Source organism: Bidens hawaiensis, unplaced genomic scaffold, assembly GCF_021521415.1.
Source record: "Bidens hawaiensis isolate Kalapana, Puna unplaced genomic scaffold, B.hawaiensis_p1.1 tig00004773_1, whole genome shotgun sequence".
Classification (NCBI taxonomy): Eukaryota; Viridiplantae; Streptophyta; class Magnoliopsida; order Asterales; family Asteraceae; genus Bidens; species Bidens hawaiensis.
This window is the reverse complement of record NW_027491297.1, coordinates 803993-821173: the sequence shown is the minus strand read 5'-3', so window position 1 is coordinate 821173 and position 17181 is coordinate 803993. Positions and strand designations below refer to the sequence as shown.

Genomic DNA, 17181 nt, shown 5'->3' with positions numbered 1-17181 from the left:
CTTTTTATGGTGCGTAAAAGTAGAAGTGATACTAACTAAATCTTCTCGATTTAAAGGGACACTCATTAAGAGTTGCGTATGTCTCTGTATATATCTTTCCGAATGATAGGCAGAAAAGTGATTACCCAGTCATACACGAGCCCGTGAGTGTTCTGATTCCCGAGAAGATAGTGTGTCAAGAAACTGCAGTGATCCAGATTCGGGACTTGCAGTAGTCTACTGTTTGAAGCTATGTAAATCCTTAGCATTAAAAAAAAAGAAAAAAATTGAAATCATTAAAAAAAATTAAGCCTTCTGAAGCCTATTATATTATACTTATCAATCAAGAAGCAAGAAAGAGAACGGGAAGAAGATTCTAAAGATCGAAGTGTACTTACTGTTTAATCAGACACTACGGGTCGAGGTCAACTCGGGGTGACTTGGGAAAAGCCAAATACGCTTTGAGAATAGATAGGAGGCATCACAATCTCTGATGTGTTGTCCATTTATATTTTGAGCTTAATTGAACCTAACCCGTATCACAGAAACGATGAAAACCATACTAAGTTGTTTACCTGCTTACAACCTGTTTCTTTATGTCATAATACAGCTGAACATGGATCTATGTGACAGCCATCTAATTAGTATGATTCCTGTTCAGATCTTTTCTAAAACATACTAGTCCCTGTCAAGACTGAAATTTGATCCCGTGTATTTTATTTCTAAAATTTTCATTGCATATGACGTTTTATGGCTTAAAACTTGGTTACTTGGTTCGTTGATTGTAACATTTAACTCTTTAAAGAAAGTTTTAAGAGACAAGTGCATTATGTTCAAATTTATGAGGGACTGTTTTGTAAGTTTAATATTAAGCGAAGTTGTGTAGGGGACGAAGTTGTTAAGGGGCGAAGTTAAGGATAAGTGAAGTTAACCTTAACTTCGCCTGAGCAAAGTCAGACCTATATAAGGGTTAATTTGGTCAAACTCTTTATTATTTTCAAAAACCCAGCGAAGTTATTCCAGCGAACTTATAATAATATAACCCTCGGCGAACTTGTCAAACGAATCAACACTTGTTATCTTTTCTCAATTTCAATCCGTATTAAAGGTGTGTAGGGTCGGGATAATGCATAATTCGTGTCGATCACGTTAATTAGATGTCGTTTTGGTCCGATTAGTGACCCGTTCATGCAAACCTTAAACACCCGCTTTCCAAACTCGTTTTAACGTGGTCGTAACCAACTTGTTCATCTAGATCTCCATAAAAACATGTTTTTTAGAGTCTACAATCTTCAAATTATCCAACAGACATCTCGTTTGGCCGTCTAAACCTTTGCCGTTTCAGTTCAGGCGAAGTTATAGTTTAGGAGAAGTTGTTCTCAACTTCGCCTAAGGCTTAACTTCGCCTGTTACTTTAAATTTTTATTAATCAGGGGCGAAGTTGTTCAATGAGCGAAGTTATGATTAGGCGAAGTTATCCTTAACTTCGCCTTAGGTTTAACTTCGCCTGATGCTTTAAATATTATTTAAAAGTTAATCTGTTGTCAGGCGAAGTTATTGTATAGGCGAAGTTGTGCTCAATGTCTAACTTCGCTTGCACACTAATGTTTATCTTAACTTCGCTCATGGTAATAAGCGAAGTTACGATCTGCCTTGACGATTCTCTAACTTAGACCGTTTGTGGTGCAGATATGGCAGCTGTAGCAGGAGCCGGTGGTGCCGGTGGTGACGAAGGTGGTGATAACAACCGCCAATTCTTTCCGGGGCACAATATGTACATAACACTGGACCCGGATGCTAGCGGTGTTGATGATTATTGCGAGATCATCAACTTTCTGATTCGCTCGCGTATCTTCCATGCAATTTCTACAACTCTGCCCATCTCTCTGCCGAACATAGAAGACTTCTGGCAGACGGTTGAATACGATTGCAGAGTCGAGCCCCCGGTAATGCGCGCCACCGTTAACAATCAGGTGGTGCAGTTCTCATCGGAACAGATAAGGGTCGCTTTGCAGTTTGGTAACGAAACGAGAGATGACCCTACAGACTTTTTTGCTCCATTCAGAGACAGTGCATTTTTAAAAATGGGCTATTCTGGTCCATTGGGTGACACTCAGAGATGTAAAGGATTCTTGTTGGATCAATGGCGTTTTCTCATGCACGTGATGATCGTGTGCATGTCGGGTAGAAAGGCTGGTACGGACGGGATGGGTGCGACGATGCAGTCGGCAATGACAGCACTGACATACAACAAGCGTTACAGCTTCAGTCAGATGGTGTTTTATGAGATAGACCGTCAGAGACGAGCGGTGGCTCGTGAAAGATTCTTGATGTATCCAAGATTCTTACAAATGATCTTGAATCACGTGGCTCCTACGCTACCTCAGCGCCGTCCGATTCGTTATGTAGAGAGTGTCAGCAAGAGGATATTCGCACAGTGCAGAGCGTCGAGTGCTCGAAGTAAACCAGAGCTTCGTCCACGACATACTCCGCTATTTGGTTATTTGATCAACCCAGCGTATGTTGCTCCTCGTGGGGACGAGTTTCGGGATCCGGCACCACAACAGGTTGAGGCACCTCAACCACCATCTGTGGTACAGCAAGATTTGCATGCTGCCCCTGTTGTGGCACCGGAGGAACACGTAGACCTTGAAGCTGCTTTAGGTGGCCAAGGATTTTTCGACATGGAACGAGTTGATCCTGAGGAAGAAGTTCAGGTCTCAGTTGCGCAGGTTTCTAGTGCTGATGTGTCGTTGGTAGCTACGTCGGTAGCTGATTCTGAAAGAACCGACTCTGACTCCTCAGCTGACGATGTTGTTGAAGCAAGACAGATACTGGTCGCTCAAGAAAGAATTCATGGAAAAAGAAAGAAAGATACAGATGACAGTGAGTCTGATTTTGAGGAAGAGTTGGGTCGTTTGATTCGTCGATCTAAAAGGGCAAGAACGGGTGAAGGATCGGGAGCTGGTGAAAGCTCGAGGGTGGTTCGTTTCTCTCCACCCGCTTTATCTGGAATGACTATGGTCCCTGCGTCCATGACTGTGACAGGACCAATCACCTCGGATGTTCCCGTGGTATCTACATCATCTTCATTTGGCATTCCACCTACTACATTCTAGTTTTCGACTCCAGAAATTGTCTCCTTGCCACCTCCTACACTTACTCCATCGGAGGTTGTTGCAAGATTCGTAGAGTCGACTTTGGTTGCCACTGCAGGGTTATCTGTTTCGATACCACCTGCGGTTACTGTTATGCCTGTTTCTGATGTACCGGCTTCTTTGGGAATCCCTCCACCATATGCTCAAGACACTTCTCATATGAGGTTTGATTTTGATGCAACCTTATCTGACTCAGACAGGATAGCAGCTCTTGAAAGGGTCGTGGCAGAACAGTCGAGAATAAACTTGATCCAGACTCACGCTATCCAGCGCCTTGTTGCCGAAAATCAAATTCAGTCGTCCCTCCTGATTGAGCACGGTAAACTTTTTGATGCTTTACAACAGTTCTTAGCATCTCAGGGGGAGACGAGCTGCAAGGGCGATGAGTTGAGGACGAAGAAGAGGAATGATCGAGACGATGATCCCAATGCATCGAAAGGTGCAGGTGGTGAGTTGCCAAGAACTGAACAAGCTCTTGGGACTTCCACATCTCAGGGGAGTCAACGGGTGCAACTGGTGGATCAGGGGGTGATGATGTGGTGGTAGTGGATGCTGAGGAGGTGTTGGATGATGATACTGTGGGTGACGACGATGTGTTACCAAGTGAAGAGATTGAGAAGATAGGGGCTGATATTGTAATTTATAGTGAGATTGAAGAGGGAGAGATTGTGGAAGAAAACGTTGAGCATGAAATTCCCGAAGTTGATAAATCAGATATGGGTCAAGATATGGGAAGCGATGAGACTGAATGGGAAGAGCATCCGAGATGGAAAGAAGGCTACGCTCAACGGTTCGTAAAGACAAAGAAACCGGCGGTTCCTACTATGTTCAAGAAGAGTTACAACATCAAAGGATATGCTGAATCGAAGAAGGGGATTATATGCTGGTTATACAATGAGCAGTTGAGGCTGTTTGTGATTAAACCTTTTGACGGAGTTCAGTATTTCAAGAGATTGTTGAGATCGTTGAATACCTTGCCGGAGTGTGAGGTGAAGGACTTAGCCAAGTTGGGGTTGATAAACAGGAGTGATGAAAATATGGCTAGGATTATTGGAAAGATCGTGTGGAAAGAAAGCATCAAAGAGAAAAAGTTCGAGTTATTAAAGCCGCAGAAAGGAAAGCTCGTTGAAGATAAAGACAGAGGTATGAGAGCTGATGGCAAACCTTGGATGATAATGAAGTATAAGCCGATCCGGTGTTTAAAAGAAGTGCCGATGAAACAGATTCCCAAGGATGTCCTAAAGAATCTGAAATGGTGGTATGTCGATAGTGAAACAGCTGAAGCGGTGATGGAGGATGAAGATGAACAAGAGTTGCTGAGAGTGTATGATCCTATGCACTTGGTGAATTTGTCTCAAGCTGACTTGCAGGTGCTGAATGAGAAAAGGATATTCTATATTCCGGCATGGAAAGAAGAAGCAAGGAAATACCAGAGAGTCGTCTCTGTCTGTGTAAGACAGGGAGTTCATGCTTGAAGACGAGAGAGACAAGAGTTTTGGGATAACAAGACACGTGATTGGAGTTAGAGATATGAAGCTACTGCCAAGGGGGAGTCTGTTGGTACATGATGTCAGTAGTTCAGTATATAGTGTCTGTAATCGTGTTAGTTGGTTTTGTTTTGTTTTAGCGAAGTTGTCTCACAAGTTCGCCTCTTATAAGCGAACTTGAGGAACAAGCGAAGTTATCAACAACTTCGCCTAGCCTGTTAGGCGAAGTTGTCGATAACTATATATGTTTGATGTACGGGTTATTTTGAAGAAGTTGATTAGTACGTGTAATTGTGATTTGCATATCAAGTGTTAAAGGAGTTGCAATACAACGTGTCTTTTGAGTAGTGTAACGTGTATTTGTACTTGGGTTTAACGTATATCGCATCCTACGCTCGTATTGTCTTACGTAGGGATTCCGCACCTACGTAGTACGAGATACTTCCGTGTAGATCCGGCTGGGAAACTACAATAGCTATCCGTTGCCAAGGATCGATGATCTATTTGACCAACTGCAAGGTTCAAGTTGGTTCTCACGAATAGATCTCAGATCAGGCTATCATCAGTTGAAAGTGAAAGAGGCATACATCCCTAAAACAGTGTTTTGGACGCGGTATAGACACTACGAGTTCCTCGTAATGTCATTCGGTCTAACGAATGCTCCCATAGCATTTATGGACATGATGAACAGGGTGTGTCGGCCGATGTTGGATAAGTCGGTAATCGTCTTCATCGACGATATATTGATTTACTCTAGAAGCGAGTCTGATCATGTAGAGAATTTGAGGGAAGTGTTGGAGACTCTGAAGAAAGAGAAATTGTATGCTACGTTTTTGAAATGCGCGTTCTGGTTAAGAGATGTGCAATTCCTAGGTCACGTGATAAATCCTGAAGGGATTACTGTGGAACCAGCTAAGATTGAAGCGATAACGAATTGGAAGACTCCGCTGAATCCGACTGATATACGAAGCTTCTTAGGGTTAGCTGGCTACTATAGGAGATTCATCTAAGGTTTCTCCAAGATAGCCGCACCATTGACCGGTATGACCCGAAAGACGGTAGTATTCAGTTGGGGAAAGTTCCAAGAAGAAGCCTTTGAAGAATTAAAGAAGAGACTCAAGCTCCAATCCTTGCTTTACCCGATGGTGATGAGGATTTGGTTGTTTGTACTGATGCTTCGTATCGTGGGTTAGGCTACGTGTTGATGCAGCGAGGAAAAGTGATAGCATATGCGTCCAGACAGTTGAAAGTTCACGAGAGTACTTATCCGACGCATGATTTAGAGCTAGAAGCTGTAGTGCATGCTCTTAAAATATAGAGGCATTATATGTACGATACGAAGTGTACCATCTACACAGATCATAAGAGTTTAAAGTACTTCTTCGAAAAAAAGGAATTATATATGAGACAGAGAAGATGGTTGGAGTTGATTAAAGATTATGACTGCGACATTAAATACTATCATGGTAAAGCTAATGTAGTCGCCGACGCGCTAAGTCGTAAGAATGAAGAAATCATTGCAACAGTAAAGTCATACCAGCTGATTATGAATTCAAGAATTTTTGAAGAATTCATCAAAGTACAGTCAGAGGTGTTAGTGGATGAAGGGTTAGTGAAGAAAGAGAGAGTTTACGGCCAGCTAGATGAGTTGATGGAAAACACTCATGGTGTTAAGACTAGATTTGACCGTTTGTGGATTCCACGTCATGGTGATCTTAGAGGTCGAATATTAGATGAAGCTCATAAATCAAGATACTCGATTCATCCTGGAGCTACAAAGATGTATCAAGACTTGAAAAGAGATTACTGGTGGCCAGGAATGAAGAATGATGTGGTGGATTATGTTAGTAAGTGCTTAACTTGTTTACAAGTCAAAGCCGAACTTCAGAAGCCTTATGGGAAAATGCATCCGCTTGAAATACCTGAATGGAAATGAGAACACATCACCATGGATTTCATAACTAAGCTAGCTCGTGCAGCTAAGCATCATGATACCATCTGGGTGATTGTGGACCGTCTGACCAAGAGAGCTCACTTTCTGCCTATACGAGAGGCTATCTTGTCAGAAGCGTTAGCAAGCCTGTTCATCAAAGAGGTTGTGTCCAAGCATGGGGTACCGTTATCAATCGTGTCTGATAGAGATACATCGTTTACTTTGAGATTTTGGAAGAGGTTCCATGAAGCTATGGGGATGAGATTAAACATCAGTACGGCGTATCATCCTCAAACAGATGGATAATCAGAAAGGACGATCCAAACCCTTAAGGATATGCTACATGCTTGTGTTTTAGACTTTGGTGGAAGTTGGGATGATCATCTGCATCTAGCAGAGTTCTTCTATAACAACAGTTACCATTCAAGTATTTGTATGCCACCGTTTGAGATGCTCTATGGTAGACGATGTAGAACCCCTGTATGATGGGGAGAGATTGGTCAGAAAGAGATGGGAAGTTTGGAGGTTGTTCAAGAGACATATTCAAAGTGTGATCAGATAAAAGCAAGAATGAAAGATGCTCAAGACAGACAGAAGTCATATGCTGATAAGCGGCGACGACCAATTGAGTTTAACGTTGGTGACAATGTGATGCTCAAGGTCTCGCCTTGGAAGGGGATCATTCTCTTTAGAAAGAAAGGGAAGTTGAGTCCAAGGTATATTGGACCGTTTAAGATTTTATATTGTGTGGGTGAAGTAGCCTATAAGCTGGATTTACCCGATGAGTTTGAAGGAATTCATTCAACCTTTCATGTTTCTCATATGAGAAAATGTCTAGCTGATGACACGTCTCACGTGCCATTGATGGACATTGAGGTTGATGAATAGTTGAACTACATTGAGCAACCGCTAAAGATAGTCGACCGCAAGGAGAAGCAACTTCGTCATAAGGTTATACCCTTAGTGAAAGTGATATGGAAGCACCGCAAGGGATCGAATGCCACTTGGGAAGCTGAGGATGAAATGCGCAAGTTTTACCCTAATCTGTTCATGTAATAGTTAGCCGAAACCTCTTTAAGGAGGAAAGACTTGTAACATCCCAAAATTTCAAGTAATAATATTTTATATTATTTCTTATTATAAACGATTTTACTTGTATTGGCAAAGAAATAATTAAATATTAAAGGGAATTAATCATGGACCAAAGAGGAAAGGTGGGCTTTAGGTCCATGGGCTTAAGGAAGTATAAATACCCCTTAAAGCCTAAATCTTTCCATTTCCATCCGTCTTATCCATATTATTCCTTTCTTACTCCAAAACACACACACACCCTCAAACTTACGGCCGCGAGAGAGAGAGAGAGAGAGAGAGAGAGAGAGAGAGAGAGAGAGAGAACCGATATCAAACAAGCAATGGTCTTCGATTAATCTCGGTATTCAAACAAGATACACGATTCAAGTTCATAACCAAGCTAGCCGTAGCCTAGAAACATCAAAGGTATCTTCTCTATGATTAAAGGTTACGTTTTTATGAACGGGTTGCCATGAGACTTGACCCTAGAGTAGATCGGGTCTAGATGTTTCATAAAAATGCAAACTTGATGATTTAAAATGAACTACTGGACTTATGACAACATACGGCTCATAGATGAACCCTAAATCTAGCCTATAAAGTTTTAGCACTATAAAGGTTTATAGTTTATGACTAAAATGGGTTAGATCTTGAAGCTGTGATGATAATGGGTGTAAAACGAGCGTGAATGATAAAGATAAATGGTTAAGATCATGATATGAACCTTAAAACAGTTAACTGAGCTAGGTAAAAGTGATAAAGATGGAAAGATGAGCTGAACACACCCGACCTGAGAGTTCTCGGTCCAAGCTGAGGGTTCTCGGTCCAAACTGAGGGTTCTCGGCCAAGACTGAGGGTTCTCGGTCACCTTATGGAGTTCTCGGCCACTAGTTTTCGGTCACTGAGTTCTCGGTCAAAGAAGGGGTTCTCGGTCAGACACGGGAATTCGGACAACATGGTTCTCGGTCTTGAGTTCTCGGCCATTTGGTTCACTTTTGACCTTGGGCCTTGACTCAGCTGGCCCAGACACCATTAGAAAGGAAGATGGGCCGGGTTTAATTAAACCCATTTGAAACAAGCTAGCCCACTAGTGTAATATAACCAACCCAACTTAGAAGATACATCGGTTAACTAAAATACCGACATAATTAATTATGCGGTTAATTAACGAATACATACATACATACATATATATATAACAGTTATCCGGGCGCAATTAAAGAAGGGGATAACGATTAACGGAGAGCGCAACAGGATCCAGGTGAGTTTCTAGCCCCATTGTTATGTTTTCGGGGTTGTGTGCATACTCGATGTGTTTGTTAATACACTTATCACACACTTATCCTAAGTGATAAGTGTATGCCTTATGTGATGATGTGAAATGTATGAATGATTGCTTGTCGGTACGTGAACGATCTTCGGATATTGCACGTACTGTCAGGTTGTAATGCTATGTATAATGTAAGTATGATATGTATGCTTATATGTTTACATGTTATAAAGTTAATAAAAGAAGGTTAATATATGGTTGTATGGCAACGAAGAGGGAACTGAACCCTAACCATATTCGAGGAAATGTATGGTTGTATGCTAACGAAGAGGGAATCGAACCCTAATAATATTCGAGGAAAGGTATGGTTTTATGGTAACAAAGAGGGAATCGAACCCTACTAATATTCGAGAACTAGGGAACCGAACCCTACTAATATTCGAGGAAAGAGAGAACCGGGCCCTAATAATACTCGAGGAAGGAGGGAACCGGGCCCTAACAATAACCGAGGAAAGAGCAAACCGGGCCCTAATAATACTCGAGGAAGTAGGGCGTAATTTATAACGTAAGATATGAAAGTATGAAAGTATATAAGAAAGTATGTAAGTATGAATGTATTGTATGATGTATGTTTAACTAGAACTCACTCAGCGTAGCTGACTTTTAGTATGCACACAGGTGAGTAGGATGAGGCAGCTCGCTTGAGGAGAACGCGTGGCATTGAATAAGAGGCTGGCATCGGAAGATCCAAGACGTTTATTAGTTTACGTTTTAAAGATAGTATGTTTATTAAGACAGGTTATGGATTAAAACGTATGTTTGATTGAAAGTTTAATATTCCGCGAATGTTTTTATTAACTCTGATTATTAGAACTATGTTAATGATTAAATCCAACATCCAAATGTGAGGCACCGGTAACGGGGCCTTACACGTTTTCATCAAAATTTCCTTAATTTGGCGATTGGAAACTTCAACTTGGCCACTCGTTTGAGGATGGTAAGGTGTTGCAATTCGATGATTAACACCATAGCGCTTTAACAACTTACCAAACGTGAAGTTATTGAAGTGCGATCCACAATCACTTATAATTACTCTTGGGATACCAAATCTTGAAAAAATGTTAGCTTGGACAAACTTACAAACCACATTGTGATCATTAGTTATTGTTGCAAACGCTTCAACCCATTTCGATACTTAATCAACCGCAACAAGAATGTACAAGTACCCACACGAGTTCAAAAACGGGCCCATAAAGTCTATGCCCCAAACATCAAAAATGTCAACCACCAAAATAGGTTGTAAATGCATTTCATTCTTTTTTGATATACCCCCCATTCTTTGACAATTCAAGCACTGTCAGGCATATTCATTAGCATCTTTGAAAAGTGTTGGCCAATAGAACCCACATGTTAGTATTTTATACCCCGTTTTTTATCCACTAAAATAGCCCCCACATGCTGATGAATGAGTATGTGTCAAAATTTCATGCACTTCATTTTCAGGTACACATCTTCTAAGAACTTGATCCGCTCCAACCTTGAAAAGGTCCGGTTCATCCCATATATATTGTTTGACTTGGGACATGAACTGTTGCCTCAGTTTCTTTGACCAATGTTCCGGAATCGCACCCGTGGCTAAATAATTGACATAATGTGCATACCACGGTGCGGTTGAGACGGCGAGCAACTGTTCATCCGGAAACTATTCATTTATCTCCATCGGATCATTAACACCTTCAAGTGGAATCCAAGACAAGTGATCCGCCACTACATTCTCACAACCTTTCTTATCCCGGATTTCAAGATCAAATTCTTGAAAAAGTAACACCCATCGAATCAAACGAGGTTTTGCGTCTTTCTTCTCCATTAAATATTGGACCACGCTATGATCCGAATACACCACAACTTTACTTCCCAAAATATATGACCGAAATTTGTCCAAGGTATACTCCACCGTAAGTAACTCTTTTTCGGTAGTGGTGTAATTCAATTGTGCCTCAAATAAAGTTTTGCTCGCATAATATATCACCACTGGATTTTTCTCCACTCTTTGACCCAATACCACTCCAACCGTGCAATCACTAGCATCACACAAGATCTCAAACGGATTTGACCAATCCGGTGATTGTAAAATGGGTGCTTCCACTAACTTTTCCTTCAAACTGTCAAAAGCTTGCAAACACTCATCAGTAAACTCAAAAGGGACATCCTTTAATAAGAGATTACATAAAGGTTTTGAAATTTCACTAAAACCCTTAATGAATCTCCTATAGAATCCGGCATGTCCCAAAAATGACCTCGCCCTTTTAACATTTTTCGGGGGTGGCAAAGATGAAATTACTTTTATTTTAGCTTGATCAACTTCCATTCCCCTACCTGAAACCACATGGCCCAACATAATGCCCTCTTGCACCATGAAGTTACCTTTTCCCCAACTCAACACGAAGTTTGTCTCAACACAACGTTTTAAAACCTTTTCTAAATCATTAAGATAAAACTAAAAAGTCGAGCCAAAAATGGAAAAATCATCCATAAAAACTTCAAGTGACTCCCCGACCATGTCAGAAAAGATGCCCATCATACATCTTTGAAAAGTGGTGGGGCATTACACAGTCCAAATGGCATTAGCCAAAAGGCAAAAGTACCATATGGACAAGTAAAGGTGGTATTGTGTTGGTCATCGGGATGAATTGCAATTTGATTGCAACCCGAATATCCATCCAAGAAACAATAATATTTTTGACCAGAAAGTTTTTCAATTATTTGATCAATGAATGGTAAAGGAAAATGGTCTTTTGAGGTTGTATTATTTAGTTTTCTATAATCAATGCACACTCGCCACTCGGTTACCGGTCGGGTGGCGATTTGTTCACAATTATCATCTTTAATTACCTAAATGCCGACTTTCTTGGGTACTACCTGTGTCGGGCTCACCCATGCACTGTCTGACATGGGATAAATGATCCCCGCATCCAACCACTTAATCACCTCCTTTTTCACCACTTCTCGCAAATTCGGGTTCAATCTTCTTTGAGTTTCCCTTGATGTTTTAGCCTCCTCATTAGTAATTATTTTATGAATAACAATTGAAGGACTAATACCCTTTAAATATGCAAATGTCCATCCAATGGCAGCCTTATGTGCTCCCAAAACCCTTACCAATGATAACAATTGATCTTCCTCCAAGTTTGAAGCAATGATAACCGGGAGGGTTTCATTATCCCCTAAAAATGCATACTTCAAATAACTTGGAAGTTCCTTCAATTCAACCTTTGGTGGACACTCCAAAGATGGTTTTGTGTCTGAATTAATCTCTGTTGGTAAATTATCAAATTGATGAGTCCATGGTGGTCTTCCTTATTGCATAGCTAAAGCATCTTGTTTTTGTTCTTCCATCCGCAAAGCACACACGTGTACCTGTTCAGAATCATCACAAATACAAGCTTCCACACAATCTTCATCATATTCTTGAGGAATACAATGATCCACCAAATCTACCACAAAACATTCTTCACCACTCAAATAACTAGCAACGTTAGTAAAAACATTAAGGCGTATTTTTTGATTACCAAACGTCATATCAACGGTACCAAATCTACAATCAATGATTGCCTGAGCAGTGTTCAAAAATGGTCGACCCAAGATAACGTTTTGTTGTTGACTTGGCTCACCCGATGAATAGTCTAACACCAAAAAATCCACAGGATAATGTCCTCCACTTTCACAATTACATCCTGCACGATTCCACGGGGGAGTTTATGAGACAAATCCGCCAATACAACCGTGGTATCAACGCGTTTCAAAGGACCAAAGTCATATTGGTCATATAAACCCCCCGGGAGAATGCTTACTCCCGCCCCAAGTTCTAGTAATACCCTAGAAATTTGAAAGTCACCACTTGAATATTAATTAAGGGCGTTCCCAGATCTTGGAGCATAAGAGGAAGATCTCCTTTTAAAACCGCACTTACCCGCTCGGTTAAATCCACCCGCATAGGCACTTTTTGTTGCCTCTTTTGGGTGCACAATTCTTTCAAAAATTTAGCATAAGCGGGTACTTTTTTAATTGCCTCAAGTAGAGGTAAATTCACTTTTACCTGTTTAAATACCTCCCACATTTCCTCTTTTTGAGGACCCCGTTTAACAATTACGTTTTTCTTACCCGGGTCAAGCAAAGCCAAAGGAAATGGAACTGCATATGGTTCGACTTCCTTATTTTTATCTTTTAAATTTGTATCTTAACCCAAAGTATGTAATGGTTTTTCAAAAGTGACATGTTTAGTGGGTTTATTAGCTACAATTTCATCATCACTTTCATTACCCGTAATGTCCTCAACTTCCCCATCAACCACACCCAGTGACAAATCAGCTTTATACTCTTTACCACTTCTCAAAACACTTACATGGTTAATAGGAACATTACGAGAAGAACTATGAGAAGGATTTACCTTAGCGTCGCTTGGCAATTGACCTTTGTTTTTCTTTAAGTCTAACACTTCGGTTGAAAGTTGACCCATTTGAGTGGTCAATGATTGAATGGCCTTATCACGGACAAGTAGCCGGATTTCCATAACGAAAATTTGGGTGATTTCTTAACCCGAGGTGGTAAGTGTTGGAATTCATATTATAATTTCTACTACATCCCCCTTGAAGTGCATTCACCTCCTCCACTTGAACTTGACCCACCGTACACACCTCCGAAGCATGGCCCAACTCATTACAATTCGTACAAACATCAATTACCTGATTAGTAGTTTGTACCCCTCCTTCTTCCACGACTTGTACTTGTGGTCTTCCGACTGTCGGTCTTGCTCTTCTTCCGGCTTGAGCGTTTCTCTTTAATGTAACCGCCATTTGTTCTAAATATGCCCAATCATCTTGTTCATAGTTAGTACAAAATGTGCCATTTGTGATTGATCTCAAATCCCATTCATCTTCCATACTCAACCCCTCATGAGAAGCATTCAACAACTCCCAAAGAGCAATACCGTGATGAGAAAAAAATTTTTGTCATCATGTTAAACTTCTCGAATGCTTCATGAAACATTTCACCCAATTGTTGTTGAAAGGTTCTCAAACTCCTTCTTGCATCATTGGTCTTTTGGTCCGTGTAGAATTCTTCCAAGAATCTTTGTTGCATCTCGGCCCACGTATAGATGGATGCGGAAGGCAATGTGTAAAATCATCTCTTTGCCTTGTTTTCCAACGAAAATTGAAATAAGACCAACTTAACCTAATCCGATGTAAAACCTTGACCCCCAATCGTGTTGCAAATGGAGTCATATGCCTCCAAATGAAAGTAAGGTTCCTCCATTGCTAAACCCTTATACATAGGTAGAATTTGGAGGGAATTTGTAATGAGCTTCAATACCCCTTACCATCTCTCTTGCATGCCATCTTGGTACCCCCATTGGTACTCTTGGTTGACCCATTTGCCTATAAACGGGCCTTGGAGGTGCAAATTGTTGAAATTTTGGTTGGGTCATTTGTTGAAATTATTGATCTTGTTGTTGCCCTTGTTGTGAAGCTTGTTGTTGTTGCATAATCGGTGGCAGTTGAACTTGTTGTTGAACAACAACCGGTTGTTGTTGAGCTTGTTGTTGAACAACCAGTGGTGGTTTTCTATTAAGCTCTTGCAAAGGTTCCGGTTATTGCCATTAACCATAACCAAAATTTCCCGGATTTACCCTTTTGCTTCCATCACCTCCCGCGTAGTAACCTTCCAGTTCATACCCCTCAAATTCATTGTCAAACCCATACCCGTAATCATCACCTTGCGTTCTTGAATGTTGCATGAAAGGTGGGGGTTGATATTGGTAACTTGATTGTGGTTGTTGAAAGGTTGGATGTTGGTTTTGTTGAGATGATGATGCACCAAAGGTGGGAAAAAGGTTGGAAATTGATGGCAATGTGGATGATGTTGAGTAGGTGTGCTGAGCAGCGATGGGTTCAGTTGTGTGAGTTGGTCTCAATTCACTTGATGTAGTAGGTATGGTAGTAGTGATCGGTGGAGGTGGAATAGGCGGAGGTGTGGATGGAAATGTTTGACCCTAAGTGGGAATTGGTGATTCCATGGTGTTGTTCAATGCAGTTGGAGAGCCAAGAAGCTTGTTCTCCCTAAGTAGGACTCGGTTTCTTCGAAGTGTTCGGTCAATCTCAGGATCGATAACTACTGGTGATGACCTGTTAGATCTTCTAGTATGCATACACCTGTAGGTACATGCACACTAACAAAACTAGCGTAAACCTGAAAATAACAAACGATAGCTACAAAAGCTAACAAACGTTGCGCACAACTCCCCGGAAACGGCGTCAAAATTTGACGTGAGGTCGAAGACTCACTCAAATAAACTGATTACAACTAACTAGATAGCGATAAGAGGGTGTCGAACACAAGAAGTTTGTGGAAAATGTGCTACTAAGTAGCTTTGAATTAATCTATATTAAACTAAGTGCAAAAAGTAAATTCAATGATTTGGTTGGTTGATTTGAATAACAAAAAGAACAAGAGCAAATAAACGATTTTTAACTGAATTAATAAAAAGAATGCTCCCTCCCGATTTCAGGTTTCCAATGTTGATAATGTTAACGTTTACTTTTGGGATGAACTACATAGACATAATTCATGAAAATGAATTTGATTGTGATAAAAGAGGACTAAGTACTTGGATTGTAAAAATGCAAGGTTGTCACTCGATAATCAGTTTTATATAGTTAACCCTAATTCCCTTCCAATAAATCCCGAATGCCTATGGCACCAAGAATTGATGGTCAAGAACACAAATTACACTATACTAACAACTACTAATCAAACTCATAATCACCATAGCAATATAATCAAAAGATCAAAATACTATCCCACAAATAACATAAACGAATAACAAATATTCAATTGAAAACCTTATAATTTGGGAGAGAACATAACGAGAACTATCCACACATAGTTTAATTCATCATCGCATCAATTAGGGTAATCGTACGAATCACAAACCTAAACTAATGATTACAATCCACCAACTATTATTCTTGCACTCTCAAAATTTTCCTCAAGGTGTTCGAGAATGAGAGCTAGATGAAAATCCAGCCAAAAACGTAATAAAAAGGAAGTAAATTTGGGCAGTTACAGCCCGGACTGTGGCCCACGTTCCACACCATGGGTCGCGGTCCCATCCACGGTGTAAATAGAGACCACGGTACAGTGGCTTCTATTTGTTTTCTTCACTTGAACCATGGCCCACGGTCCAGACCGTGGGCCACAGTGGGCTTCATCTTCAACCTTCATTTTTCATGTATTTTAACATCTCTCGAATCTCCGATTCCTTCGGTTGCCTCGTTATACACCATAATAGCTTCAGAACCTCCTTTTAACCTGCAAATAACCACCCAACAATAGTTATCTATTTCCCATGAATTTAACACTTAATGCATAATTTATATCGTTTAAACACACTTACGGGTCATACTCCGATGCACTTATCAGTTGGCAGTTGCATCTTCGGAGGGTGCCGAATCATTATCAGGCGGGATGGTAGCATCGACAGTCATATCAACAAACTCAATGGATTCCTTAGAACTGCTGATTTCGACAATGTCATTCCATTTCCATTCTAGCAAGGCTCCAGTCCTTTTTCTTTTCTTCTCTATACGACGGACTACAAAACGTAAATAACTTGTTTGTTGGAAGTTCATAAACTCAATAAGACATACCCATTAAAAGTCGAATAAAAGAACTTCATGCAAACTACCTCGTCGTTGAACTCATGAGAAAGTTGTGATTTGTACGAACTATAGGGTCCGGATGATACAAGGTCAACACTCTCACAGCATATCTAAAAATAAGTATGACCACAAAACAACAAAAGTAAATATACAAAGTGTACATTATCATTGCAACTAAAAGTACAACATAATCATCTTTCAAATAATATGATTAAATGATGAAGGTAAGATAAAAACAACTTACATATGTATTACACCTTACTTGTTATCACTTTGATTTTCTTCCATCTTTTGTGCAATGGTTTATGTATGCATAAAGAATACTTCAAAGTTTATATAAATATATCTAGTAGTGGGTGGTTACCCATGTAAATAGGTGTAGTGGGGTAGTTATATTTGAGGAAAAAGGTGTAGTGTGGTAGTTATATGTGAGGAAAAAGGTGCAGTGGGGTAGTTACATATGTAGAAAAATAACCGCTTTTTAATCCATTCTTATTGAACGACCAATATTCAATCTTGGATCTTATCGGACGGCTCATATCAAATTCCACTCTTCTGTAACCTA

The 17181-nt window shown here is 40.4% G+C and overlaps 1 long non-coding RNA gene across 1 annotated transcript in view; it reads left to right on the top strand.

Annotated features, from left to right (window-relative positions):
- The window catches only part of LOC143628007 (uncharacterized), a 210259-nt gene extending 195235 nt beyond the window's left edge, over positions 1–15024 (top strand). The window contains exon 3 of the long non-coding RNA XR_013152682.1: positions 14926–15024. This is a non-coding gene — a long non-coding RNA (uncharacterized LOC143628007). The remainder of the gene's footprint in view (positions 1–14925) is intronic.
- Positions 15025–17181: the final 2157 nt, after the last annotated feature.